Here is a 25534-nt window from a genome sequence, read left to right on the forward strand (position 1 = left end):
TTTCTCTACCACTGGGTTCTCTTTTGAGGAACCCTATTTTGCCCTCTGGAGATACTCTGCAGGGACAATCAGTTAAGCTTCCCTGCCTACTGAGATGAGAATCCAGCAAGTGTCTCAGGCGAGGCTGGTTAACTCTGCTTCCCAGGAAGATGGAGAGGGGACCCAGTGCCAAGCCCAGGGGCCAGTGGAAAGGGCTCCCCACAGGGCCTGGTTGCCCGAAGAGCATCTCCATTCTTCCCTGCCATCCAGATGCTCCTATCTTCCCGAGACCCGGATGTTCAGCTTTGTCTTCAACTTGGTGTCACCCCATGTCCTTCCACTGAACCCCAACTTTCATTTAAGTTAGTCAGAATCAATCTGCTGCTTGCAACCAAGAATTCTAAATCTAATAGACATTTGATTTCTCCTCTCCTTTCAACGTTTCCTAAAAGCACAAAGAAAGAAGAAAAGAAGGATGTAACAAAGGACGGAAGGGAGATATCAGTGTTTTTAAGATGTGTTTTAGCCACAGAGCCTTTTTTCTCTAATTAAATCTAATGTGGGGACTTCTCTGGCTAAGACTCCATGCTCCCAACGCAGGGGGCCTGGGTTCAATCCTTGGCTGGGAACTAGGATACCACACCTAAAACCTGATAGCCAAATAAATATAAAAAATCGAATGTGGATCACCCAAGACAGATGAGAGCAGAGTTCCTTGTCCTCCTCCGACCTGTTCTGTCTCAGCTTCCCCAGATCTGCTCCCTCAGAATCTAGAAATCTCAGCCACCATTTCCTCTGTTAATACCTGTAAGATGTTAAGGTTCGTTGGGGAGAGGGGAGCAAGGAGAGTGGGGGAACAGGAGTATTCATGGAACCCTGCCCATGCCCCAGCCACAGCAGGGAGCTTCAGACATGCTGCTCTAGTTAATGTGACAAGCCTGTAAGGAGGGCTCTGCTGTCATCTCTTTGCGGAGGAGGAAACTCAGTGATCCAGCAACTGGCTGGAAGGCACACAGATGTAGGTGACAGAGCTGAGATGTGAACCCAGGCCTCTCGCGACGTAACAGAGGGAGGCAGCCTCCCATTCAGCAGTGTTACGGGGTATACAGCGTGCCTCTCCTGCTCCTCTCATGTCCGCACCACCAGCAGCTCCTGCCCCCAGAGCCTCTGCCTCACCCAAATCCTTCTATCAGTGGAAGTAGTCAAATAAAATAAACTAAAACTCAATAAAGTGTTGAACACAAGAGCAACGATTCTATGGAAAGAGTACAATTTAAAGGTTAAGACACAGGGTCTGGATCAGATGGCCAGTTGGGTGAATCCCAACTTTGCTGCTTACCAGCTATGTGACTTCGGGCAAGTCATTTTCCTCACCTGGAAAATAGGAGATGATAATATTTCCTATCATGATAGGCAGGCTAATGGCCTCAAAGATGCCTACATCCTAATTCCCTAATCCCTGAACCTGTGAATATGTTACGTCTTACAAGGAAGGAGAAACAAGGCTGCTGATCAGCTGGACTTTACAGAGATTATTCTGGATGACCTGGGTGAGGCCAACGTCATCACAAGGGTCCTTGCATGTGGAAGAGGGAGGCAAGAGAATCAGTGTCACAGGAATGAGATGTGAGAAAGACTTGACCAACATTGCTGGCTTTGAAGATGCAAGGGGACCAGGGCCAAGGAGTGTAGGCAGCTTCCAGAAGCTGGAAAAGGCAAGAGAATGACTTCTCCTGAGAGCCTCCAGCAAGGAATGCGGTTCTGGGCACATCTTGATTAGGCCCAGTGCAACTCATCTCAGGCTTCTGACCTATGGAGCTATAAGAAGATAAATGTGTTAAGACAGTAAATTTATGCTAATTTGTTACAGCAGCAAGAAAAAACTAATACACACCACTGAGAGGGTTGGGAGGGTTATTGGTGATTCTGCTGGACGTGTAGGACCGCAGGGAAGCTGTGTTTCCTCACTGGCTGGTGTGCAGAGCTGGGAGCTGTGAGAGTGGTGGTGAGCTGTGCCCTGTTTCTTCTTCTTTCTAAAATATTTATTTATTTGGCTGCACCAAGTCTTAGCTGCAGCCTGCAGGGTCTTTTAGTTGAGGCATGTGCATTCTTAGTTGTTGCAGGGATCGAACCCAGGCCCCCTGCATTGGGAGCACAGAGTCTTAGCCACTGAGGCACCAGGGAAGTCCCCAGTGTGCCCTGTTTCTTCTGATCATCCCTGTCCACTAGTCCATCACTGCACCTTCATGCCTTAATTAGGCTGGAATGTTTCTTTATACTGACACAGCTGATGAGTCCCTTCATCGTGCTGAATTCCAAATTGCCCTTGAAGTAGCTTGTGCGATGTGAGCCTTCTGATTAGCATCTTTCTGAGCTCCAAAATGAAGTAATCAGAGCGGAGGACAGACCTTACTCTGTGCCCTGGAATGGAGGCGAGGGCAGGGGATCTCTCCATTGCAATTTTCTAATAAGACTTGAAGAGCTTTTAAAGAACTGGCTCATCTCACTCTGCAGGCCTGTGGTCATCCTCCCCGCTTCCCCTCCCTTTTGAAACACAAGTTCTCAGACTTACCCTTCCAGGTTCTGAATGCAGGTGCCTTTAGTCCCTCCTTCATCCAGGCCTCTCCTCTTCTGATGCTGTACTTTGTTCTAGAGATAGGAAAGTGATCATCACCCAGCTGTGAGTCACAGCCAGCCTGCCCCTGAAATCTAGATCGGCTTGACTCAGACTCCCCCAGTGCATGACCTCTGGAGCCCAAAGCCCCGCAAAGATTTCTGAGGAGTCTCAAGTGGCGTCTGATTCTCCTGTGGACTTGTCTTCCAAGCAGAAGATTTATAAGAAAGCTAATGAAGCTTAAAGTCCGGGGCTGTTCCCTTGTGGGAGCCACTAGCAAAGTGTTCATGTGGTCATATGCTTTGGTAAAATTCGCAAAAGTTTGATATTTTTATTTTTTTTTAAGGGCATCTCACCAAACTATGAGCTTCAGATTCCATGAAATGTGGATACGCTCCTGCACCTAGCCAAGGTATTCCTGGATGTGGTAGACCTCTCTACCGTGTGAGTGTGTGTGTGTGTTTGGGAGTGGGAATGCTGGTGGGAATGGGAAGAAAGAGGTTACAACTAGCCACATTGGGCGTCCACATTCTTAGATGTTCCCTTAGGCCACCAGCATAGCCCATCTGCTTCTACTACTTTTACCCCAAAGGACCCATCCTCTGCTTAGCTCTGCCTCATTTCTTTTTCCTTCTTCTTCTCAGGAGCACAATAAATTTCTTTTACTATCTCAGCTGTAGCCACTACTTTTGACTTTTCACCTTGTAACTTCCCTGCTCTGCCCTCAAATGTTGATCAGGCTATTTACCCAGGCTGGCTCTCCTAAGAGGATTTAGAAAACCTGCAGTTAAGAGAGTCTATTTTTTTACACCACAACATGGTTATTACAGGAAAGTACTGGGCTTTTCTTTTCTAGGGCTTGGGGTGAGCATACCCAAGGGCTTGGGGGATAGCGCCATCATGGCAGGGGGGTACGGGGGAGGTGCAAGCAGAGGTAATTGGGAAAAGCAGGGTTGGCCAAAAGCTTTAGTTTTTTTTTAAAAGGTTAGCCAAGATGCTGGTCCTAAACCTTTTTTTCCCCACCCTTTGGAAAACCTCAGGACTTATAGCCTGCTGAACAACATTAAGGTAAAGGGACCACTGCTTCCTTTGTGCCTCGTTGGACCCTGACAGCTGCTCTTTTAATATTTTATTGCATGTTTTTGTCTATGCATTTGTCTCCGCCTTCATGATCGTAAATCCTTGATGCCAGGAAAATATGTTAGTCTTTCTCCTTCTCCCCATTTTGCATAGGACCTGGTATATCTCCTGAAATTTCCTTACTTATGAAATAGTGATAATATTAGCAGTTATCCCATTGAGTAATCATATAGATTGAATGAGGATATCATCTAAAGTTCTTAGCATAAAGTTTGTCACAGTGTAAATACTCAAAAGGTATCGCTTGTTAATATTATTGGATGAATGAATGAATGAGGTACTTTGGTTTAATTCATCAGCATAAGATTTTACATAGGCTTGAAATTTCTTTTGCATCTTTTTTCTTATATATAGAACTAAAAGAAATGGCATGGTAAAAGAAAAGGAAGGTAATAAAATGGAGATCACAACTGTTTAATTATACCTATTAACAGAAATATGCAGGTCAGGAAGCAACAGTTAGAACTGGACATGGAACAACAGGCTGGTTACAAATAGGAAAAGGAGTACGTCAAGGCTGTATATTGTCACCCTGCTTATTTAACTTCTATGCAGAGTACATCATGAGAAACGCTGGGCTAGAATTAGCACAAGCTGGAGTCAAGATTGCTGGGAGAAATATCAATAACCTCAGATATGCAGATGACACCACCCTTATGGCAGAAAGTGAAGAGGAACTCAAAAGCCTTCTGATGGAAGTGAAAGAGGAGAGTGAAAAAGTTGGCTTAAAGCTCAACATTCAGAAAATGAAGATCATGGCATCTGGTCCCATCACTTCATGGCAAATAGATGGGGAAACAGTGGAAACAGTGTCAGACTTTTTTTGGGGGGGCTCCAAAATCACTGCAGATGGTGATTGCAGCCATGAAATTAAAAGACGCTTACTCCTTGGAAGGAAAGTTATGACCAACCTAGATAGCATATTCAAAAGCAGAGACATTACTTTGCCAACAAAGGTCCATCTAGTCAAGGCTATGGTTTTCCAGTGGTCATGTATGGATATGAGAGGTGGACTGTGAAGAAGGCTGAGCACTGAAGAATTGATGCTTTTGAACTATGGTGTTGGAGAAGACTCTCGAGAGTCCTTTGGACTGCAAGGAGATCCAACCAGTCCATCCTAAAAGAGATCAGTCCTGGGGGTTCATTGGAAGGACTGATGTTGAAGCTGAAACTCCAATACTTTGGCCGCCTGATATGAAGGGTTGACTCATTGGAAAAGACCCTGATGCTGGGAGGGATTTGGGGCAGGAGAAGGGGACGACAGAGGATGAGATGGTGGGATGGCATCACCGACTCGATGGACATGAGTTTGAGCAAACTCCGGGAGATGGTGAAGGACAGGAAAGCCTGGCGGGCTGCAGACAACGGGGTCACAAAAAGTCGGACACGATTGAGCAATTGAACAACAGCACAGACCTTACAGACATGACTAACAGGACACTGAACGATTGAAATCATCCAATCCACTTCTTCAAAGGAATATTTTTCTGCAGCATGAAGAGCATCTTGAGTCTCATTCCACCCTCCAATCAGAGGAGAAAGGGGGATAAAGGGCAAAACAAAAGTCAGAAGCACCACGAGGCAGCCACAGACAGAAGGTGAGGAGACAGGGAACCAAACAGGTACATCTCAGTGAAGTGTGGAGGCCCCCCTGCAGATCTGCGCTCCCATCTTCCCCTCTGTGCATAGATGGGGTGAATTCAGAGCTCCCTCACACAGCCTCGGGCCCACGAAGCAACTAGAAAGGACTGACAGAAATCGTCGACCCACTTGCTTGAGTGTTGGGAGGGAAAAATCATTTGAAGGGCACTTTTCAGATACAGATCACCTCCAAAAGACAGCACTGGAGTGAGTGCATGTTATCAGAAAAGCCGCCTACCCTCCTCAAGAAAATAAAGAGATTTCCAGGCTGACGATTTTAGATAAGAATTGATCTTTGACTTTACAAGCAGTTGCAAATTCTGCTCAAATCAAAAGGCCATCTGATTGCCTGTGAAAACCTGGATTTTAGTTGGAGAAAAAGGAATTTTAAAAAGTCTTGATTTAAAAAAAATTCACACTAAGAAGGCAACGTGTTTAGTCCTAGTTTTCAATGAATTCCTTTTGGTTACAAAGCATCCTCATTATCTAGAATGTATGAGGACTTTTAAGGCCCATCTCAGTTCAGTTCAGTTCATTCACTCAGTCGTGACCGACTCTTTGTGACCCCATGAATCTCAGCACGCCAGGCCTCCCTGTCCATCACCAACTCCCAGAGTTTACTCAAACTCATGTCCATCGAGTCAGTGATGTCATCCAGCCATCTCATCCTCTGTCGTCCCCTTCTCCTCCTGCCCCAAATCCCTCCCAGCATCAGGGTCTTTTCCAATGAGTCAACTCTTCACATCAGGTGGCCAAAGTATTGGAGTTTCAACTTCAGCATCAGTCCTTCCAATGAACCCCCAGGACTGATCTCCTTTAGGATGGACTGGTTGGATCTCCTTGCAGTCCAAGGGACTCTCAAGTCTTCTCCAACACCACAGTTCAAAAGCATCAATTCTTCAGTGCTCAGCTTTCTTCACAGTCCAACTCTTACATCCATACATGACTATTGGAAAACCATAGCCTTGACTAGTTTGACCTTTGTTGGCAAAGTAATGTCTCTGCTTTTGAATATGCTATCTAGGTTGGTCATAACTTTCCTTCCAAGGAGTAAGTGTCTTAATTTCACGGCATCTACACCATTCCAATTATCAAAATGTGTGTGCCCTGAAAACCGTTACAAGGGAGTAGTCAATGTGCTGGTGTAGACTCTGCCTGGAAAATGACTTATGGTCCCACTATTTCAAAATTATATTGGCTGCTTTGGAAAAGTGCCGCGTCACATACCTTAACACTAGAGCTAGAAATGCCTTCCTGGGTCTTAGGTCTGGGCTTCCCCAGTAGCTCAGCTGGTAGAGATTCTGCCTGCAATGCAGGAGACCTGAGTTCAATTCCTGGGTTGGAACGATCCCCTGGAGAAGGGATAGGCTACCCACTCCAGTATTCTTGGGCTTCCCTGGTGGCTCAGATGGTAAAGAATCCACCTGCAATGCAGGAGACCTGGGGTCTTAGGTCTCTGCCTTATTCCTCTGCCTCCTGGAAGCTCTCTGACATCTAAAGCTAGTGACTGTTTAAGTTTGTTCTGGAAAGCCCCCGGGAGTCAGGATTTCACAGTCTCTGGTTTTTAGTACCCAATCACTATTCCAACCATGATGTTCTTTCCAGAGAGCTTGACTTTCTCCAGCTGCACCTTAAGCACAGGTCCAGGGAACGCAGTAACGAACAATCAACGTGGTGCTTAAGCACACTCTTCCCCCAGGGTTGAGGCATCTCTGGTGTGCTTGTGATTCTCTGCCTCTCGCTTCTTCTGTTCTCCCCCTGCCCTGTGTACCCCAAGACTGGTCCTGAGGACAGCAGCACCAGGGCGTCCCTTACCTTCTGGGTTCTGACTGGAGTGGCTGATGTGAGGCGCTGGCAGAGACCTGCACTGGGGAGGAGAGACGAGAGGTCCTCCCTATTGGCACTGCTCCGTCCCTGGCCGTGGCCCCTCTTCAGCCCCTTCTTCACCTGTCCCTTCGTCAGCTCCTCTCCCCCTTCACAGGTCCGTGGTAGCAGCAGCCCCCACAAGAGCACATTGTAAATGGTTTCCAGATAAAGTCAACCTTATCATCATCCAGCCCCTTCCTTTTCCTCTAACAGCTACATCTAAGATATTAGAAAATCCCATCAGCTTGTCTTTGAAAATGTACCTAGGATCCAGCCTCTTGACCCCGCCAGCAGCCTCTAAACCGGTTTTCCTGCATCCACCTTTGCCCCTGCCCCCGAGTCTGTTCGCCACTCAGCAGCCAGAGTGATTCTTTAACGCAGACGCAGGATCCCTCCCCAGGGCCTTTGCTCTTCTTGGTGCCCCCGCTGGGCTCCCTCCACTCATCCCGATTTCTTCTTTGCTTTCTCCATAGCAGCTCCCTCCCACCCTATGCGGCACTCAGCCTGTTGCTGCTTCCGTGCACTGGAATGTCAATCACAACTGTGTTCCCAAGCAGTGCTTGGCACACAGTGGATACCCAGCAAACGTGAAAGAATGAATGGATTCATCTTCTTCCCGCTGCTTTGGCATAGTTCTTTTTGTCCAGAATCAGGACCTGGTGGGTGCATTTGGATCACTACCTGTGTGGTGGAAGTGTGAGCACAGGGCTCATGTGAGCTCCTAATGGAAGTGGGGGCCGGTGGTAGTGAAGGCCCAAAGGATAGTTCAAATTTTAAACATTTTTTATTTTTTGGCAATGCCATAACAGCATGGAGAATCTCAGTTTCCACAACAGGAATTGAAACCCGGTCCCCTGCATTGGGAGCTTGGACTATTAACCACCGGACTGCCAGTGAAGTCCCTCCATTTTTAAATGGGTGTGGAAAAATTAGACTTGGAATTTCAGTCTTAAAAATCAAAGAAACTAGGGCTGAAATATACTTAATGTTCACATTATTACACAATCATTATTCTGCAAGCCTCCTTCTAGAAATGTGGTATCCTCATAATTTCCTACTTCCTGTAACAATACAAGAGCTTTGATGCAACAGCTGCTTACTGCCTGCTCCCAACACACACACACGGATGGTGAGGGTGCAGTGCAAAGTGGGAAACAGTGGGAGGGGGAGAGCAGGAGGGGGCGTCCCGGGGGCCTCAGGCTTTCACAGTCAGACAGGGGGGCCGGGAAGCCGGGAGGAAGCCGCTGGCCAGTGCGGAGTTTTGCGGAAAAGGGAAGGGGGTGGGCTGGGCCTTGCAGATGGGAGTGGTGTGTGCCCAGTGGGAGGGTATACTTTTGTCTTAAGTCAAAGCGAGAAGTGGGACATGAGTGGGGTGGAGACCACCTGCCCTAGAAACGGGGGGCGTGTGGGGAGGTAAGGAGACAGGCTGAGACAGGTTAAGGAAGGGCTTCCCTGCTGGGTAGGAGTCTGCCTTCAGCCTCGGAGTCCTGAGCCTCACCCCTCTTCACCCAGCGTGTGGATGGGGCCCTGGCTGAGGGGTGGTGCTAGTCTAGTTGCCATGGATACAGCAGTGAGCAGGCACCTCCCTCTCCACCCTCACCTCTCCTTGGAGCCCTTGGTGAGCTTTCAGTGTGGACTGGTGAGCCCCGGCACCTAGGCTCTGAGATGACTAATGAAGACAGAGCCCGCCTACCACCTCTCTGGTTCCCTGGCTTAGTAACCCTTTGCTTGAACAAAATGACACTGAATGAGCCTGAAGGATTTAAGTTATTAGCTCGCTTTCAGGCCAAAGGGAGCTTCAGGTGTCACACAGGTAGCCGCAGTCACCCAGGACCAAGCAAGCCATTTGTGATTCTACAGCTCTGGGTTTGAATCCAGACTCTGCCACCCACTAGCAGCATGGCCCTGATGTGGCTGAGGCCTGGTCTTGGCTTCTCCTGGGTTCATTTCCAAGTCTGTACAAGAGAAATCCTAGACCTGCCTCGTGCTGTGTGCATTCTGTGAGAGAGCGCACAGGAAAGTCTCGGCATGGTGCCTGCCCTGCCCGTGCCTGGGGCTGTGGACAGGCCTCTAGCAGGAGACGCTGACATCTCTCTGACGAGAGGGACACAGCCCAGTCGCCAGCCCGGAGGGGGCCGGGCTCAGTTTCCAGCAGATGTGCATTAGTGCTGCTGGCCTAGTCCTCCGCGGCAGAGGCGCCTCTAGACTCTTAACCTCGGTCTGCTGCTCTGATTGTGCAAAGTGTTCCCGCATCTCCCATTTCCTGTCAGCCGCTCAGGGGGACAGATGAAGGAGGCAGCCCTGCCCAGCCCAGGTGTCACTGGACTGTGAGCTCTGAGGACGCGTGGCCCTGGCCAAGGCTGGCAGTGTGGCGTCAGCTTCCCTGAGCATCCTTGTCACTCAGAGCGCGGGCTTCCAAGAGCCCAGCCTGCTGGAGACCGTGCCCAGGAGTCTCATCCTCCTCTGGTCCTCCTGGGGCTGGAGTTGGGCCCTAATTCTTTCCTGGGCTCTCCTCCCCCATAAATATCTTCCAGAGGAGAGGGCAGGCAGCACAGAGGCTCCTCTCTCTGGGTCTCCTGCTGTCTGGGCACCATGGCAACAAATGCACCTTCTGCAGACAGGACTCTTTCACCGCCTGATTCTGAGCGGCACTGCTGCCCCCGCCCTGGGCAGGTGGACCCCACGAGGCACCGCAACTGTTTTAGCAAACCCTCCCTTTCAGGTGCCGAAAACTGGGCTGTGGTCACTTTCAGGGTCACCCTGCCTGCAGGATGCCCCGTGGAGGTCTTTCCACAAATTCCCTAGTTGTGCGTGTGAGTTAAGTTGCTTCAGATGTATCTGACTCTTCGCAACCCTATGGACTGTAGCCTGCCAGGTGTCTCTTCATGGGATTCTCCACCTGGGAAGCCCAGGGATCCTAGGCAGGTTTTTGTTTTTTTTTTTAACAACTCTGCACCTCAATTTTCTCATCTGTAGAGTGGAAGACATAAAAGTAGCTTTCTTTCTAGTACTGGAGAGGATTAAATGATGTGTTAGCAGTAAGTATTATCAGTAGAGGGACTCCCTGGTGGCGCCAGTGGTAAAGAATCCACCTGCAATGCATGAGACGCAGGAGACTTGGGTTCAGTCCCTGGAAGGGGAAGCTCCCCTGGAGAAGGAAGAAATGGCTACCTATTGCAGTGTTCTTGCCTGGAAGGTTCCATGGACAGAGGAGCCTGGTGGGCTACAGTCTGGGGTCACAAAAGAATCGGACGCGATTGAGCACACACCCATAGATATTCTCACTAGTGTGTGGAAAATTGGTCCCAGTACATAGCTAATGCTTCATAGTTCTTGACTGCAGGGTTTAATAATTTTGGTGTGCTAAAGTAAAATCAACCCTGAATATTCATTGGAAGGACTGATGCTGAAGCTCCAATACTTTTGGTTACCTGATGTGAAGAATTGACTCATTGGAAAAGACCCTGATGTTGGGGAAGATTGAAGGCAGGAGGAGAAGCGGATGACAGAGGATGAGATGGTTGGATGGCATCATCGACTCGACGGACATGAGTTTGAGCAAGCTCTGGGAGTTGGTGATAGACAAGGAAGCCTGGCATGCCGCAGTCCACAGGGTTGCAAAGAATGACACAACTGAGTGACTCGACAACAACAAAGTTAAAAAAAAAAAGGAAAAAACAGAATATTTTGTGTAAGCTATTACTCTGTGTATGCCCAGCAAAACAGCTGGAAGCAGATACTCAAAAATGCCAGTCACGGTTATCTGTGGCTGGTGGGCTTGTGGATGACTTCTGGTTTCTTTCAGATATTTTTTTATAATTTCCAAGTTTTCCAGAATGAACTTATATAAAATGACTTTTGAAATTAGATATTCCCTTAGATAGCCAAAAGGGAAGCCCAAGAATACTGGCGTGGGTAGCCTATCCCTTCTCCAGCAGATCTTCCTGACCCAGGAATCAAATGGGGTCTCCTGCACTGCAGGCGGATTCTTCACCAACTGAACTATCAGGGAAGCCCAGATATTCCAAAAACTTGTTTGAAAACCTCCTGGGATCTCTAGTGACTTCTCTAGAGTCACTCCTCTAGAAAACCACCTCTTCCCAAATATGATTTTGGAATCTAAGGAGACACCCCTGCTGTTTCCAATTGCTTGGGAATAGAAGGAAACCTGCCAAGACATTTCAGCTGGAGTTGTGGAGGCTACGTTTCCACAGTGTCTTGCTTGTACACCCAACTAGGAAATGAGACATCTTGTATTTTGAGTGAGTCTATCCCATTAATCACGGGGCTACTCCCAGCCTATCTCATGGAGTGACTGGTGTAATTACAGCCTCCGTCTGCAAGGATGATGCCTGCAGTCAAGAGCAGTGTGTGTGAAGCCGGCCAGAGTCTTCCTGGAGCTTGTGGTAATATGATTGCTTCCCTGAGCCTTGGAAGCCAAAGGTGAGAAGGTCTGGGTGGTCCCCAGATTTCAGAAGGAGATGGAAGTCTCCTGAGACAGCTCCTTTGACAAAGTCTCCTTTGACAGCTCCTGAGAGGATCTTCCCAGACTCTCCCATATGTGAGTAAGTGTGGGGTTGGCCAGAATATCAGAGAAGGATTTCCGCAGTCCAGGAATTTCCTTAAGGACAGATTACTCAAATCTGACAAGTGATTTACCAGCCAGGCTCTGCGTCTTTTTCGCAATTGAAAGCAGTCTGTATCCATCAAAAGGTTATGATGAGAAGTACCTAGAAGTACATTCACACACTTCACTCCAACATGTGCAAATCCTAGAGCCTGCAGGAATGGGAGGAAAGACAACCGACAAAACATGTCCATTCCCAGGCACTGGGTCACCTGCCCTGGCTGCTCCCTGTCCTCCGTAGTAACTGTGGGCTCCCTGTGGCTCTTTGGGCAGCACCAGGAACTGATCTGGCCTGAGAGTCGTAGGAAACTGCACTCTCCTCCCTCGTGGTGCCCACAGTGTTAAGGAAACATGACTTCAACACAGCTCAGAGAAAACTTTTACAGTAGTTTATACAAGGTATAGGATTCCCAGGTGGCTCAGTGGTAAAGAATGAGCCTGCCAATGCAGGAGACGCAGGTCAGGAAGGTCCCCAGGAGGAGAAAATGGCAACCCACTCCAGTATTCTTGCCTGGGAAATCCCAAGGACCGAGGAGACTGGTGGGTTACAGTCCATGGGGTTGCAAAGAGTTGGATACACGCATGCATGCAATTCAAATTATGCCCCTGCCTATAAATAGTCACATGGAACCAAAACACTGAAACCTTCTCCATCCAGCCCTCTCCCATCACCATAATCAATCCTCGTCCCCCAGTAAAAACGGTGGTTGTCAAGACAGGGAGAATGAGCAACTGGATGGTTCTCACTGAGGGTTTTCTCAGCCCTCCGATTTACCTGTGGTTTCTGGGGTTATGAGACATACAACAGGCAACGGGTAGCCCTCTAACTGTCCCCAGTGGATCCTGCTGCCAGCAATGACCCTTAAATCCTTCCTCATCCTCCCCGCCCCCAGCATCTGACCTCAAAATAGGACAAGCATCAAAGAAAATTGCCTGAACCATGTGAGACAAACAGGAGAGAGATGGAGGTTTGGAAGGAAATCTGCCCTATCACATTCCGATTCCAAAGAAGAAAAGAAAAGGCTGAAAATAGGGAGAGGATGAAGGAACTCTACCAAAGATGCCCCCAGCCCCGGGACAAAGAAAAACAGGATATTCAAAGAAGGGATTGGCCATCTTAAGTGCTCACCACGGAGCAGCGGCTACTGCCTCTGGGAGGTGGCAGTGCATTGACAGTGACCCTGGGCCATTGCTGGTGGGTGCCTGGCAGTCAGGAGGGGAACAGAGCGGGAGGGTGGGACTGTTTCTCAGTGCCTTCCGCCAGTGACAACCTTCAGGGTTGCCGCTTTGCTTACGCCTCATGCGTCCTGCAGAACTTCAACTGTGGCCAACTCAGAACCACACCAGGAAGGTGATTTTGGAAAACAGAGCTCCTAGAGTAAACAAGTGGACAATAGAACAACCCCGTAGAGGTTGCCAATCCAAATGGGGCTTAGCCCACTGAGGATGTCAGCTCTCTGAAAGGAATGCAGGCTGTTGGAAAATGGAAAAGTGAGATCAGAGAGAGAACCAGAGGCCAAGGCAGGCTTGAAGCCCTCCACCCCTGCAGCTGCGTTCCTAGTGTAGCTCACGCTGACTTTCATATGGGAATCATCTCCTTAAGTCCGGGCTGTGCTCGGTCGCTCAGATGATAAACTCAGAGTCCCTAGGGCCAGGCTTGCAGTAAGTCATCTACAGCGGCTGTTGTTTAGTTGCTCAGTCGTGTCCGACTCTTTGTGACCCCGTGGGCTGTAGCCCACCAGGCCCCTCTGTCCATGGGATTTCCCAGGCAAGAATCCTGGAGTTGGCTGCCATTTCCTTCTCCAGGAGATTTTCCCAACCCAGGCACTGAACCTGCGTCTCCTGCACTGGAGGTGGGTTCTCCATCAGTGAGCCTCCAGCAAAGCCCCATCTATAACGGTAGCCACTGCTAAACTATCAAACTTACTAGGTCTATTTTGTGTCCCACTATTGGAGAGGGCTGGATGAAGCACAGACGTATGGACAAACTGTTTATAAGGGTCCTCTGGCATGATTAGGGCTTTATGTAAAGATCAGAACCTCCAAAGAATTTGAGCCAAAGCATACATTTCCTGATGTATGGATTTTCTTACCCAGAGCAATGACCCATCAGAGTATCAAGAAGCTAAGGGGTTTATCTTTGGAACAGATTTCTCCATGTTCTGTTGGTGACTATTTAACTGTAGTTGACATAAGAAGAGAAAAAGCAGGTGTCAGCTAATGTGCGGGTGTTTTCTTACACAAGCATGGTTACACATTTACGTTCCTGAAAAAGGGAAGTAAAAGTCATATTAGCCATGTTTAGGGCGCAGAGGACAAATGCTTGTTTATTTTTAAAAGGTGCAATGGATTAAAATAACTCATCACTGGTCAGCATGACTTGGATGGAGCCACATTCTGAATTGTACTGTAATTAAATCTGTATCTCTAAGTGAGATAAAGCAATTGAGACAGAAATCTGACTTCCATGCCTCAGGCTGGGTCGTAGGAAACAGCTATTAAAAATATGGCATTTTACATTAAAAAAAGAATGAAATAATGCCATTCGCAGCAACATGGATGAACCTAGAGATTATCATCTAAGTGAAAGCGGAAAGAGAAAGGCAAATACCATATGATATCACTTATATGTGGAATCCAAAATATGGCACAGATGGAACTTATCTACGAAAAAGACTCACAGACATCGAGAAGAGACTTGTGGTTGCCAAGGAAGGTGGGGGGAGGGGGGAGATGGATTAGGAGGTTGGGCTTAGCAGATGCAAACTATTATATAAATAGGATGGATAAACAACAGGGCAGAACTATATTCAATATCCTGTGATAAACCATAATGAAAAGAATATGAAAAAGAGTGTATACATACGTATACCTGAAGCCCTTTGCTGCGCAGCAGAAATGAACACAACATTGTAAATCAACTATACTTGAACAAATAAATTTTTAAACAATCTGGCATTGTACCATTCAATAATAAAAAGACAACGCAATACAAAAACAGGCAAAAGGCCTGAAAAACATTTCACCAATGAAGACACAAAAATGTCCAATAAGCACATGAAAAGATGCTCAGCATTATCAATCATCAGGGAAATGCAAAGTAAAAGCGCAGCAATGCTCAACAATGAGAGTACCAGAAAGACTAAAACACAGCAAATAACAACAAACACTGACCATACTAAGTGCTGACAAGGATGTGGAACAACTGGAACTCCACACATTGCTGATAGGGACGCAAAGCGGTGCAGCCACTCTGGGCAACGGCAGGGCCGTCTCTTTTCAAGTTAAACTTAGTATATGATTCTGCCATCCCACTCCTAGATATTTACCTATGAGACATGAAAACGCATGCCCACACAAAGATGTGTGTGTGAGAGTTCATAGGAGCTTTATGTATCGTAATCACTCCAAAGCGGAAGCAACCAGTGGTGGTGCTGGTGGTGGTTGTTTAGTCCCTAAGTCATGTCCAGCTCTTTGTGACCCCATGGACTATAGCCCGTCAGGCTCCTCTGTCCATGGGATTTCCTAGGCCAGAATACTGGAGTGGGTTGCCATTTCCTTCTTCAGGGGATCTTCATGAACCAGGGATTGAACCTAGGTCTCCAGCATTGGCGGGTGGATTCTTTACCACTGAGCCCCCAGAAGCCCCTAGTCAACGACAGATTGTAAACCAATTGTAGAATACGACGCAATGGCACACTACTCAGCAATAAAAAGGAACAAAATAGCAATGCATGTAACACAGATGAATCTCAAAAAACCTTATGCTTGGAAAAGCCCAAATGAACTTTTTGGCCAACCCAGTGTTATATGAGAACATTTAAGGGAAATTTTAGAGAAGAGTATGCTACAATGGCAGAGAGCAGACAAGCGGTTGCGTAAGGCTGGTGGAAGGGAGCCACTGCACAGGGGCAGGAGGGATTTCTCAGGGTGAGGGAATGGTTCTGGTCTGTGTTGTGATGATAGCTACTTGTTTGTATACAGTTCCCCAAAGTCTTCAAAGTGTACACTTCAGACGGGTGAACTTTACTATATGCAAAGGATGCATTGATGCAAATGTAAGCACTGAGCTCTGATGTGACAGCCTCGGGGAGAGGCAGCAGTTGAAGATTAGGAGTGGAGTGGCAGGCGCAGGGCACAGCTCGTCTGTGCGATGCCCGAGCACAGTAATTGATCCTCCAAGATCAAGGCCATCACTTGTAACTGGGAACATAGTGCAGCCAAGTTCTGTTCCAAGAGGGGCTGTTAGCGGCATATCTATAGGGGTTTTTATTTTCCATTATATTAATTTAGTGCTTTTTTATTGTAATATTGACTTTTATTATAGCTACAAAAGGAAGTGAGGACAGGCTTCCCTGGAGGCCGAGTGGTAAATAATTTGCTGCCATGCAGGAGACACAGGTTCTGTCCCTGATCTGGGAATATCCCACATGCCTCGGAGGAACTAAGCCCATGCACCTCAACTGCAGTCTGTGCCCCACAGCTCGGGAACCACAACTAACGAAGCCTGTGCCCCCTAGAGCTGTGCAAGAGAAGCCACCACAATGAGAAGCCTGTGCGCTGCAACTAGCGTAGCCCCCGCTCACCAAAACTGGAGTAGAGCCCACGCAGCAGCGAAGACAGCACAGCCAAAATGAAACAAACACATTTATTTTCTTAAGAAAGAAAGTGAGGCTAGGTATCACTGTGTATCACATAAGCAGATCAGGAGCAGTGAGGACTTCATTCGAGAAAGTATCCGTGAAGCAGAGTTCACAGAGGACGTTCATAGTGGCAGCTATTATTATTTGCCTGTGGTTGATGTGGTCAGCATGGCAGGGTGAGGCCAGGCTTCTCGCAAAAGAGAAGCAGCTGAGAGCTGGGAACAGGATTAGAGGAGTGAATCCCCAGCCTTTGAGCCCCAGTGACTTCTCTTTAGAACCGATATTTTACGATGCCCTTTTTGCTAACCCTAGCCCTAACCCTTCCACCAACAGCTTCTCAGCTTCTGATCTGGTTTCCTGCTCCTGGAGCCCAGAGCTGGGTGATGGTCCACCCAGCCCCCACCCTCATTCAGATCGCTTCTATCTCACTCTCCCTCTCGCTCTCCATCTGGTTCCCAAAGAGGAACTGCTGCACTTCAAAGTTAATCCAGGACAAGAAGAGCCAAATGTGTCTCAGGATGCTGAGAGATCCCAGGAAAACCGAGGGGAGCAGGGAGAGTCCTCAGCTTTCCTCCACAGCTCAGGCACAGGGGCTCCATGTCACTAGGGCTGGGCCCCAGTGTCCAAAGGGGCCTGAAATCAGCCATGTGTGGGTGTCTTGCTCTTCCTTTTGAACCCCTGTGTCTACCACCGCCTTTTATAGAAACAGAGTCAGCAATCATTCCAGGACCTTCTACGTGCCAGACTCTGCCCTGGGAGCTGAGGACTCTGAGACCAAGAGGGACAGTCCCCACCCTCCAGGCACTCACAGTCTGGTTGGAAGAGACAAGCAGTTGCTGGTGATCACCACATGGAAACCAGAGCAAAGATTTAGAGAAGCCGTGCTGGGAACACAGAGGGAGAAAGCTGTCTCTGCACGCTATTTTTTTAAAACGGAAAATTACTTTCTATTTATTTACCATTAAGAATTTTTTAAGCATCTCCGTGTGACGGGGCTCCAAATTATTGGGCTGCCCAGCGGGCTCTCACGCCTCGGGTCAGCCTGGACGAGGCCTTCTCTGGAGGCACGCTTCTCCCTCTGCACCCACTCCGGCCCCCGCCCCCACCTTCGGCAGCTTTCCTTGGTGCAGCCCTCTGAACCAGGCATTCTGAACCCGATTCTGGGGCTGGTGGTGGTTTAGTCACTAAGTCGTGTCCAACTCTTTACGACCCCATGGACTGTAGCCTGCCAGGCTCTTCTGTCCATGGGATTTTCCAGGAAAGAATACTTGAGTGGGTAGTCATTTCCTTCTCCAGGGGATCTTCCTGACCCAGGGATCGAACCCGGGTATCCTGCATTGCAGGCAGATTTTTTATTGACTGAGCCACCAGAGGCTGCAGCTTTTGCAAATCAGGCCTTTGTAGATTGGGGATCATGTTCTGTAGCTTGACAGAGGGAAGATCAACCAAGAGGTAAATCTGGGCAGGTCTGGACTCATGAGGAGCAGATGGAAAGAAGGGAGTGAAGTGGGAAGCAGAGCAGGGCGGGGGAGGGCCGAGCCTGGGAGAAGCTCTGAGCTTCATCCAGGTGGTTTATGATGGCGGTCTCTGTGGTCACAGCAGAGGACATGTCCTGGGGCTTACTGGGATCAATAGTATGTTCCCAACCTCTGCTGAGTGCCTCCTGTGTACCAGGCTGTGTGTCAAGGGTTTTCCTTGCGCCAAGCTCCTACCTTCCCAGGAGGCCCTAGAGTTCAGTGTGAATCCAAGGAGAGTGGTTGTGAGTGAAACCTGAGGTTGCCTTTCAATTTCCAATATGATAAGAGCAACATGTAGGACATAGGATTATGATGCTTAATATAAATGATTATGCAAGCAAGAAGTTATGAATAGGGCTTTCCATATCCAGCGGTGGTCCAGTGGTTAAGACGCCACCTGTAAATGCAGAGGACACGGGTTCCATCTCTGGTCCTGGAAGATCTAACATGCTGCAGGGCAACTAAGCCCGTGCGCCACAACTAGTGAGCGCGTGTGCCTAGAACCTATGCTCTGAGACAAGAGATGCCACTGCAATGGCAAGCCTGCGTACCACAATGAAGAGTAACCCCTAACAGCCACAACTAGAGAAAGCCCATGGGCAGCGATGAGTCAAAAATAGAGCTGATCACAACCAAAAATAATCAGATATAATCAAATAATCAAAAATAAATAAATAAATAATTTAAAGAAATTATGGATAAAATTATTTTTTAAAAAAGATCCACCCTGGGCTAATGAGCATATGCTAAGGAGCATATGGAAGTATGCTCCGCTTCCTTAAGTAATCCACTATGAAAACTAAAATTAGTTTTCTGTCTTCATTTATCAAAACATTTTTAAAGAAAACTCTGGTTTGGTGAAGTTTTGATAAAATGGGCAGGCGAGTAATGGCTGGTGGATGCATATACTGATCAACTGTGCCACCTTGTCCGTGTGTATCAGAAATCTCACACATGGTTCTGTGTGGTGCTCAGCTGTGTTCAACTCTTTGTGACCCTATGGACTGTAGCCCGCCAGGCTCCTCTGTCCATGGAACTTTCCAAGCAAGAATATTGGAGTGGGTTGCCAATTGTGACTCCACTTTTACATAGTGCTAGCCTAGTAAGTCCAGTTTAGAAAAAGACAGATAAGGATCTGTATGCAAGGATGCTTGTTACATATATATACACACACACAAGACAAGAATTGGAAATTATCTTAGTGCCCAGCAATAGGAAAACTGATCAAATAATGCATGGATCTCACATACATTCACAAACACACACTTTCCCACACAGAGAATCTGTGAGCTTCATTTTGTTCTTAAAAAGAATATTTATATATTTTCTGCTTTGTCTCTCTTTCTACCCATGCAGAGAACAAAAGGCTGGCAAGAAATGACTAAAATATATTTATCTTGGGACAGTAGGACTATGGGCTGTCTGCTTCTTTCTGTCTTTAAAATTTTCCATAATGACTTTGAATTGGTTTCATTATCTGAAAAAAGTATTTTAAAAAATCTGTGACATATTCTTGCCAAAAACAAATTGAATGAGCCCTAACTCCCACTTTGAATGAAAGAGAAACAAGTGAAACGAAACCACGAACAATCTAACAACATCCAGAAGTTTCTATAAAGAAACTGACTGTCCTCTCTGAGAGTTGATATGATAAGGGACAGAAAATTGGGGGACCATTCTAAATGAACGAAAGCTAAACATGTGTAGCCACCGAATGCTGTGCCCAAATTTTTACTGGGTCCTGACTTAGAGTCAGGCTAAACCATATTGTGGAGACAGTTGGGGAAAAGGGGAATATGAACCTGTGTTTTGATCCTCAGTTGGTCAAACTGCAGATGTGCTGCCCAGCTGGCAAATACTTGATTTGCAAGAGCTCCACCCTGAGAATCACCGCCCATAATAGACACACTCAGAGAGCACATCACCGTATGTTCTCAAATTGAAGAGAAGCCTGCACAACTTCAAAATAGCGTACTTCTCTTCATTTTACATAAAATGCCTCTTAGAAAGCTATCTAAAGTCGGTTTTGATAACTAAACCTTCAGTAAGTACCTCTTATTAAATATCAACATTTTGGTCTATGGTACAGCAATTCCCCCATGACTCCTAATCCAGTGGGGACTCGAAAGATGCTGCAGGAAGGAGACCACCGAGCTCTGTCCACCTACTTCGCATGGGGTGTCTGATATCCCCCAGGCCAACCTTGAGCCCAGGGGAGGTACGATACATCAACTTCTTTTTTTATATAGAAATTTATTTATTTTAATTGGAGGTTAATTACTTTACAATATTGTACTGGTTTTGCTATACATCAACATGCTAATTAACAAAAGGAAGAAAACTCTTGGGGCTTCCCAGGTGGCTCACTGGAAAAGAATCTGCCTGCCGATGCGGGAGACACAAGTTCCGTCCCTGGGTTGGAAAGGTCCCCTGGAGGAGGAAATGGCAACCCACTGTAGTATTCTTGCCTGGATAATCCTCTGGACAGAGGAGCCTGGTGGAATACAGTCCACAGGGTCGCAAAGAGTCAGACACGACTTAGCAACTAAACAATAACAACAAGGAAACTTCACAAGTGGCCAACTGTACCTCACTGGATTCGGTTACTTGGTTCAAAAGCTTCGGTTTGTGGGTGGAGGGACAAAAACATCTAACTGCTAATAGTGGTCTCTGAAGCTTATACAGCAGCCGACAATTTGTAGAATTTTTTTTACAGAGATATCACATTGAAAAGACCCCAAAGTGCCCAAGCGGGCAACTGTTCCTTTCAGTCTTGGAGTGCGTCCTGGCTGACGAGAACTTCTGCTAGTCTCTTTGTCTCTCTTTGGTGCGGGGGTGGGAGTGAGTGGGGAACCCACAAGTCTGTGTGGTGGGTAAAGTAGGGGATTGTTATCTCCATTCTATAGGCTTTTTATAATATAAATATAAAAACATACAATGTAAAATATGCATTTCTATACAAGAATATGTGTGTGCTACTAATATATATAAAATATAGAAAATTGACACTCAGAGAGGTGCCCACTGCCAGGCAAAATGCCACCTGGCTAGCCTTTGGGGCCAGCAAAGTTCAGTTTATTGCTCTGCAGAAAAAGGGGAGAGTCGAGTGTACCAAATTTATATGATCTGGGGGGGGGCCTGGTTTAAGGTGGATCTTCAACTGCAGGGAGCTGACTGGAACTGGACTAACTTCCTGATAAAACAGTTGAGGACTGGGAAACATAAAGACAGGAACATTTTGAATGAACCTTAAGAGTAAACAGTCATTAGCTAAGCCCAGCAGAGAGACTCATTGTTCTGGGAAAGGGGCTAAAACTTACTCTGATGAAGGCTAGTTGAGTGATGAATAAAAATTCAGATAAATGGATTTTCAGGAAGTTGATAAGACAGATAATACAATTATTTGTAACTTTCTGTTCCTGGGAAGGAATTTTCTGCAGGCAGCGGAGGGTTCATTTTTAACGTACACAGTCTTAGAACTTCATCATATTAAGCTGTGGGGCTGCAGGTGGCTCCTGCTCTGAGGGTGGCTGATTGGCTCAGGTCTGCTGGAAGTTGACCCACGTCTTCAGATCAGCCCTGGCCCTTTCCTCAAACCACACTGCCTGTCTTCGCCACTGTGGTGCTGAGTTCACCTTCACCAAAAAGCCCCTTGGACAGAGGATATGTACGGATCTATAAGCCCCAGGGATCCTGTTAGATAATGTCCCCTTAAAATTCAGCTCTACTCAGACCTTCCTTGGAAATTGGGTCTTTGTGGATATAACTGGTTAAGGTGAGGCCATATTAGATTAGAGTGGGCCCTGAATCCAAGGCTGGTGTGCTGCAGTCCATGTGGTTGCAAAGAGTCAGACACCACTTAGTGACTGAGCAACAGCAAGCCTGGCACACAGTGCCTAATACATGATACTCTTCACTGTTGGGAAAAAAAGGGATCCTTTAAGAAAGTGTCCCCAAAACCATCAATTCTGGAAAAGCTTCAAAATACAGTACCGCTCCCCACTGTGTCCCTCAAGCTTCCCCTCCGGAGTGGGCAGCCCCGTGCCCCGTCCGTGCTGCCCAGGCACCAACAGCACTGGGAGGAGGGCAGCGCTCATCCTCCTCCCCCGAAGCGGGCAGGCGGGCACAGAGACAGCCTTTCCCTCAGCACAGGGGCACTTAGAAATCTGGGCCACTTCAGAAACCGCCCAGCAGGAACCAGCAGCTGTTTTGGAGGCCTGCGCGGAGCTCTGACTTAACCCAGCAGCCTGAAAATAGCCTGGTCCTTTTCCCCACGAAAAACGAGTTTTCACGGTAATTAATTTGGCAGATGATGATCAGGCATCCCCTGGGAGAACACGATAGTGACTCCTGTTGGAAACCAAGAAATGTAGGATACAAAGTCCTGTCCTCCAGGGAGCCATCAGTGAGACCGTTAACTAGGGCTTGAATGCTGCAGTTTCCAAAGTGCGTCCTTACTTATCCTCATCCATCTTCTCCAGCTTGCAGGTGAGAACGCTGAGGCTCAGAGAGGCTGAGGGGTTTGCCCTCACCTCGGGGACTGTCACCCAAGACGGGCAGCTAGACCCAGACTCAGTTCCAAGGGCCATGTTCTTCCTCTGGGGACATCCATGCACAGTCCCATGGAGAGACGGAGGAGGGGAGGTGGCTGGAGGCAGTGGGAGCCCATGGCCAAAGTTCCAAATGGATCCTTGAGTGGGAGCGAAGGGAGCCTCTTGATGGTCCCATCGGAGCAGCAAGATGGAAACCCGAGGGAGGGCGCCCAGCACCTGCGGGGCAGGCGTGGGGACCGGAGAGCTCAGATATAGGCTTTGGACTCTGACTCCAACGACGTTTTAATTAGCAGTGAAGGGTGGAATATACAACCCACCTCCCATGCCTTTAGAGCTGTCAGAGGTCCCAATCTGTTCCCACAAAGCTATCATAGGGTGGGTTGTGGGGTGGGGGAAATTAAAAATCCTAAGGCTGAGTCCCAGCCCTAGAGATTCTGACTTCACACCAGTTGGGTGTGGTCTGGGCTGTCAGAGCTCACAGCGGGCAGCCAAGGTGGCAAATCCCTGCTATCGAGCCCTCCCACTCTTCACAACCCCATGCTGGTGCTTCTCCTCCTTCTCTCCTCCTTTAAAAAGTTATAGAGGTCTCCAGGGGTTGTAGGCAGGACAAGGAGTCAACAATCGGCCAGCAGCCCTCTACCCAGGTCTGGGTGAGGAGAAACAGCCTAAGAGACCCTGTGTAGGTGTATCTTGTGTGTGTGTGTGTACATTTAGGAATGGTTTACATGTGGTAGTACTGACCCTTTGAAGTTTACAGTTTTATAGCAGGTTTGACAGAGGCATGTGATCCCATAACCATCAGCCACAATCAAGAAACAGAATAGTTCTATCACCACAAAATCACCTCGAGGGACACTTGAATATAGGTCCTGCAGCCCAACAGAGGGTAGAGTTTCAAAACCTGATCCGCCCAACTCTCTGCCCCTCTCAAAGTAGCGTGTCTCCACTGAGTGTGCTCAGTACGCTCAGTCATGTCCAACTCTTCGCGACCCCGTGGGCTGGAGCCCACCAGGTTCCTCTGCCCGTGGGATTTTTCAGGCAAGAATACTAGAGTGGGTTGCCATTTTCTACTTCAGGGGATCTTCCCAACCCCAGGATCGAACCCAAATCCCTTCTTTCTCCTGCATTGGCAGGCGGATTCTTTACCACTGCACCACCTGGGAAGCTCGTGTCTCTGGTACCTTCTCCTAATTTCTGGTCCAGGCAACTTTCCTGATAGTTGGAAGCAATTATTCCCCCACAAACCAGCTCAGCCTCATTAGAGCCTCTGTTGAAAAAGGCAGGTTGCTAATGTTACTTTTCTTGCTTCTCCTGAGACCAATTTTCCCGACCTGTACAGCACCCACAGTCAATACCTCCTACGATCGCTCAAGCAACTTCTGGTGAGAGAAAAAAATTTACCTGTATCCCCACAGCTATTCCCAGCTCCTGGGACATCATTTAATTGGCTTGGCGGTCACAGGAGCCTCTTCCAATTAGGGTCCCCTACCAGGAGCTGCCGTCTGCACTGGGGTCAATCCAGACCCAGTTTTGGAGGACAGTCGCCCACTCTTTGAAGTAGCATCGGTTCCTTAGAAGCTGGCTGGTTCCTTTCCAAAGGCAGAGGCCCCAGAGGCTGGAGCTCATCTGCACCCCCAAGTCAATTACTTGGGAATCAGGATGGAATGAAACAGGGCAAGAATTTCCCACTCCTTCCCTCTTCCAGAGCAGCCACCATAAAGGATAGAACGGGGTTTCCAAGGCAGGGACAGGCCTTCCAGATCTTACCTTTCCGACTCTGGAAGACTGGCCCACGTAGGCACCCAGCAGCATGTCAACTCTATCACTCTCTCCCCTGTGATGCTCACATCGTGTGAGGTTCGCCTCAGGGTCCAAGCCAGGAGAGGACCCAGGGACAAGCTGGGTGGCGGGCACACGATGAACAGGGAGCAGTGCCTGCGTGGAAGTGTCTTTAACAAAACGCTTCCTTGTAGGGAGGACCTGGGAAAACATGGAGAGGCCAGGGTGGGACTTAGGCTACATGGTGAAGACAATGACACTCCAGCTCAAATGATTCCTCCCTGACAAACCACTCCTCTAAAAGTCTAAAGTTATGTCTGTTGTGCTCCTGGGACCCTGATTTGCATGCCTCTGGACCTTGGAATGACTTCGTTCCACAAGTCATTCTGGAGGCAAAGCCTCCCAGACAGACCAGAGCTGGGGGCCTTCAAGGGGAGCTGGGCAGCTCCTCTGGATCCGTGTGTGTGTGTGTGTGTGTGCGCGCGCGTGCGTGCGAGCGAGCGCACGCTCAGTCACTAAGTCTAATCAGACTTTTCACGGCTCCATGGACTGGAGCCCACCAGGCTCCTCTGTCCATGTGATTTTCCGGGCAAGAATACTAGAGTGGGTTATCATTTCCTCCTCCAGGGATCTTCCAGACCCAAGGATCGAACCTGTGTCTCCTATTCCACTCCCAACAGACTTGTTTCATTTTGCTTTGTTCTCTGGTTATGTTTCCTTTTTTAAAGACTATTTTTAAAGGAGTTTTAGGTTCACAGCAAAACTAAGGGAGAAGGTACAGAGATCTCCCTCTGCCGCCACTTATACACAGCCTCCCCCGTTATCAACATCTGCACCACCAGCTGGCCCCGAGGGGTACCTTTGTTACAACCGATGAACCGTCGAAGTCCATAGTTTACCCTGGGGCTTGCTCTTGGGGTTGCATCTTCCCTGGGTTTGGACAAATGTATAAATGCCATATATCTACCATGACATGTTTCTATAGAGTAGTTTCACCCTCCAGAACTTTCTCTGTGCTCCACCTAATTCATCCCCCCAGTCCCCGCTCTCCCTCCAGTTCCTGGCAACCGCTGATCTTTTTATTGTCTCCATAGTTCTGCCTTTTCCAAAATGTGATTCAGTTGGAACCCTACAGTGTGTATAGCCTTTTCAGACTGGCTTCTCTCACTTAGTAA

At 48.0% G+C, this 25534-nt stretch overlaps 1 protein-coding gene across 1 annotated transcript in view; it reads right to left on the reverse strand.

Moving 5' to 3' along the window:
- The window catches only part of LARS2 (leucyl-tRNA synthetase 2, mitochondrial), a 209570-nt gene extending 185015 nt beyond the window's left edge, over window positions 1–24555 (reverse strand). The window contains exons 1-2 of the mRNA XM_060402607.1: window positions 24348–24555; window positions 2552–2628 (exon numbers count right to left, since the gene is read on the reverse strand). The gene's annotated coding sequence lies outside the window, so the exon portion shown is untranslated. The remainder of the gene's footprint in view (window positions 1–2551; window positions 2629–24347) is intronic.
- Between the last annotated feature and the right edge of the window lie 979 nt (window positions 24556–25534).

This window comes from Ovis aries, chromosome 19, assembly GCF_016772045.2.
Source record: "Ovis aries strain OAR_USU_Benz2616 breed Rambouillet chromosome 19, ARS-UI_Ramb_v3.0, whole genome shotgun sequence".
NCBI classification, from domain to species: Eukaryota; Metazoa; Chordata; class Mammalia; order Artiodactyla; family Bovidae; genus Ovis; species Ovis aries.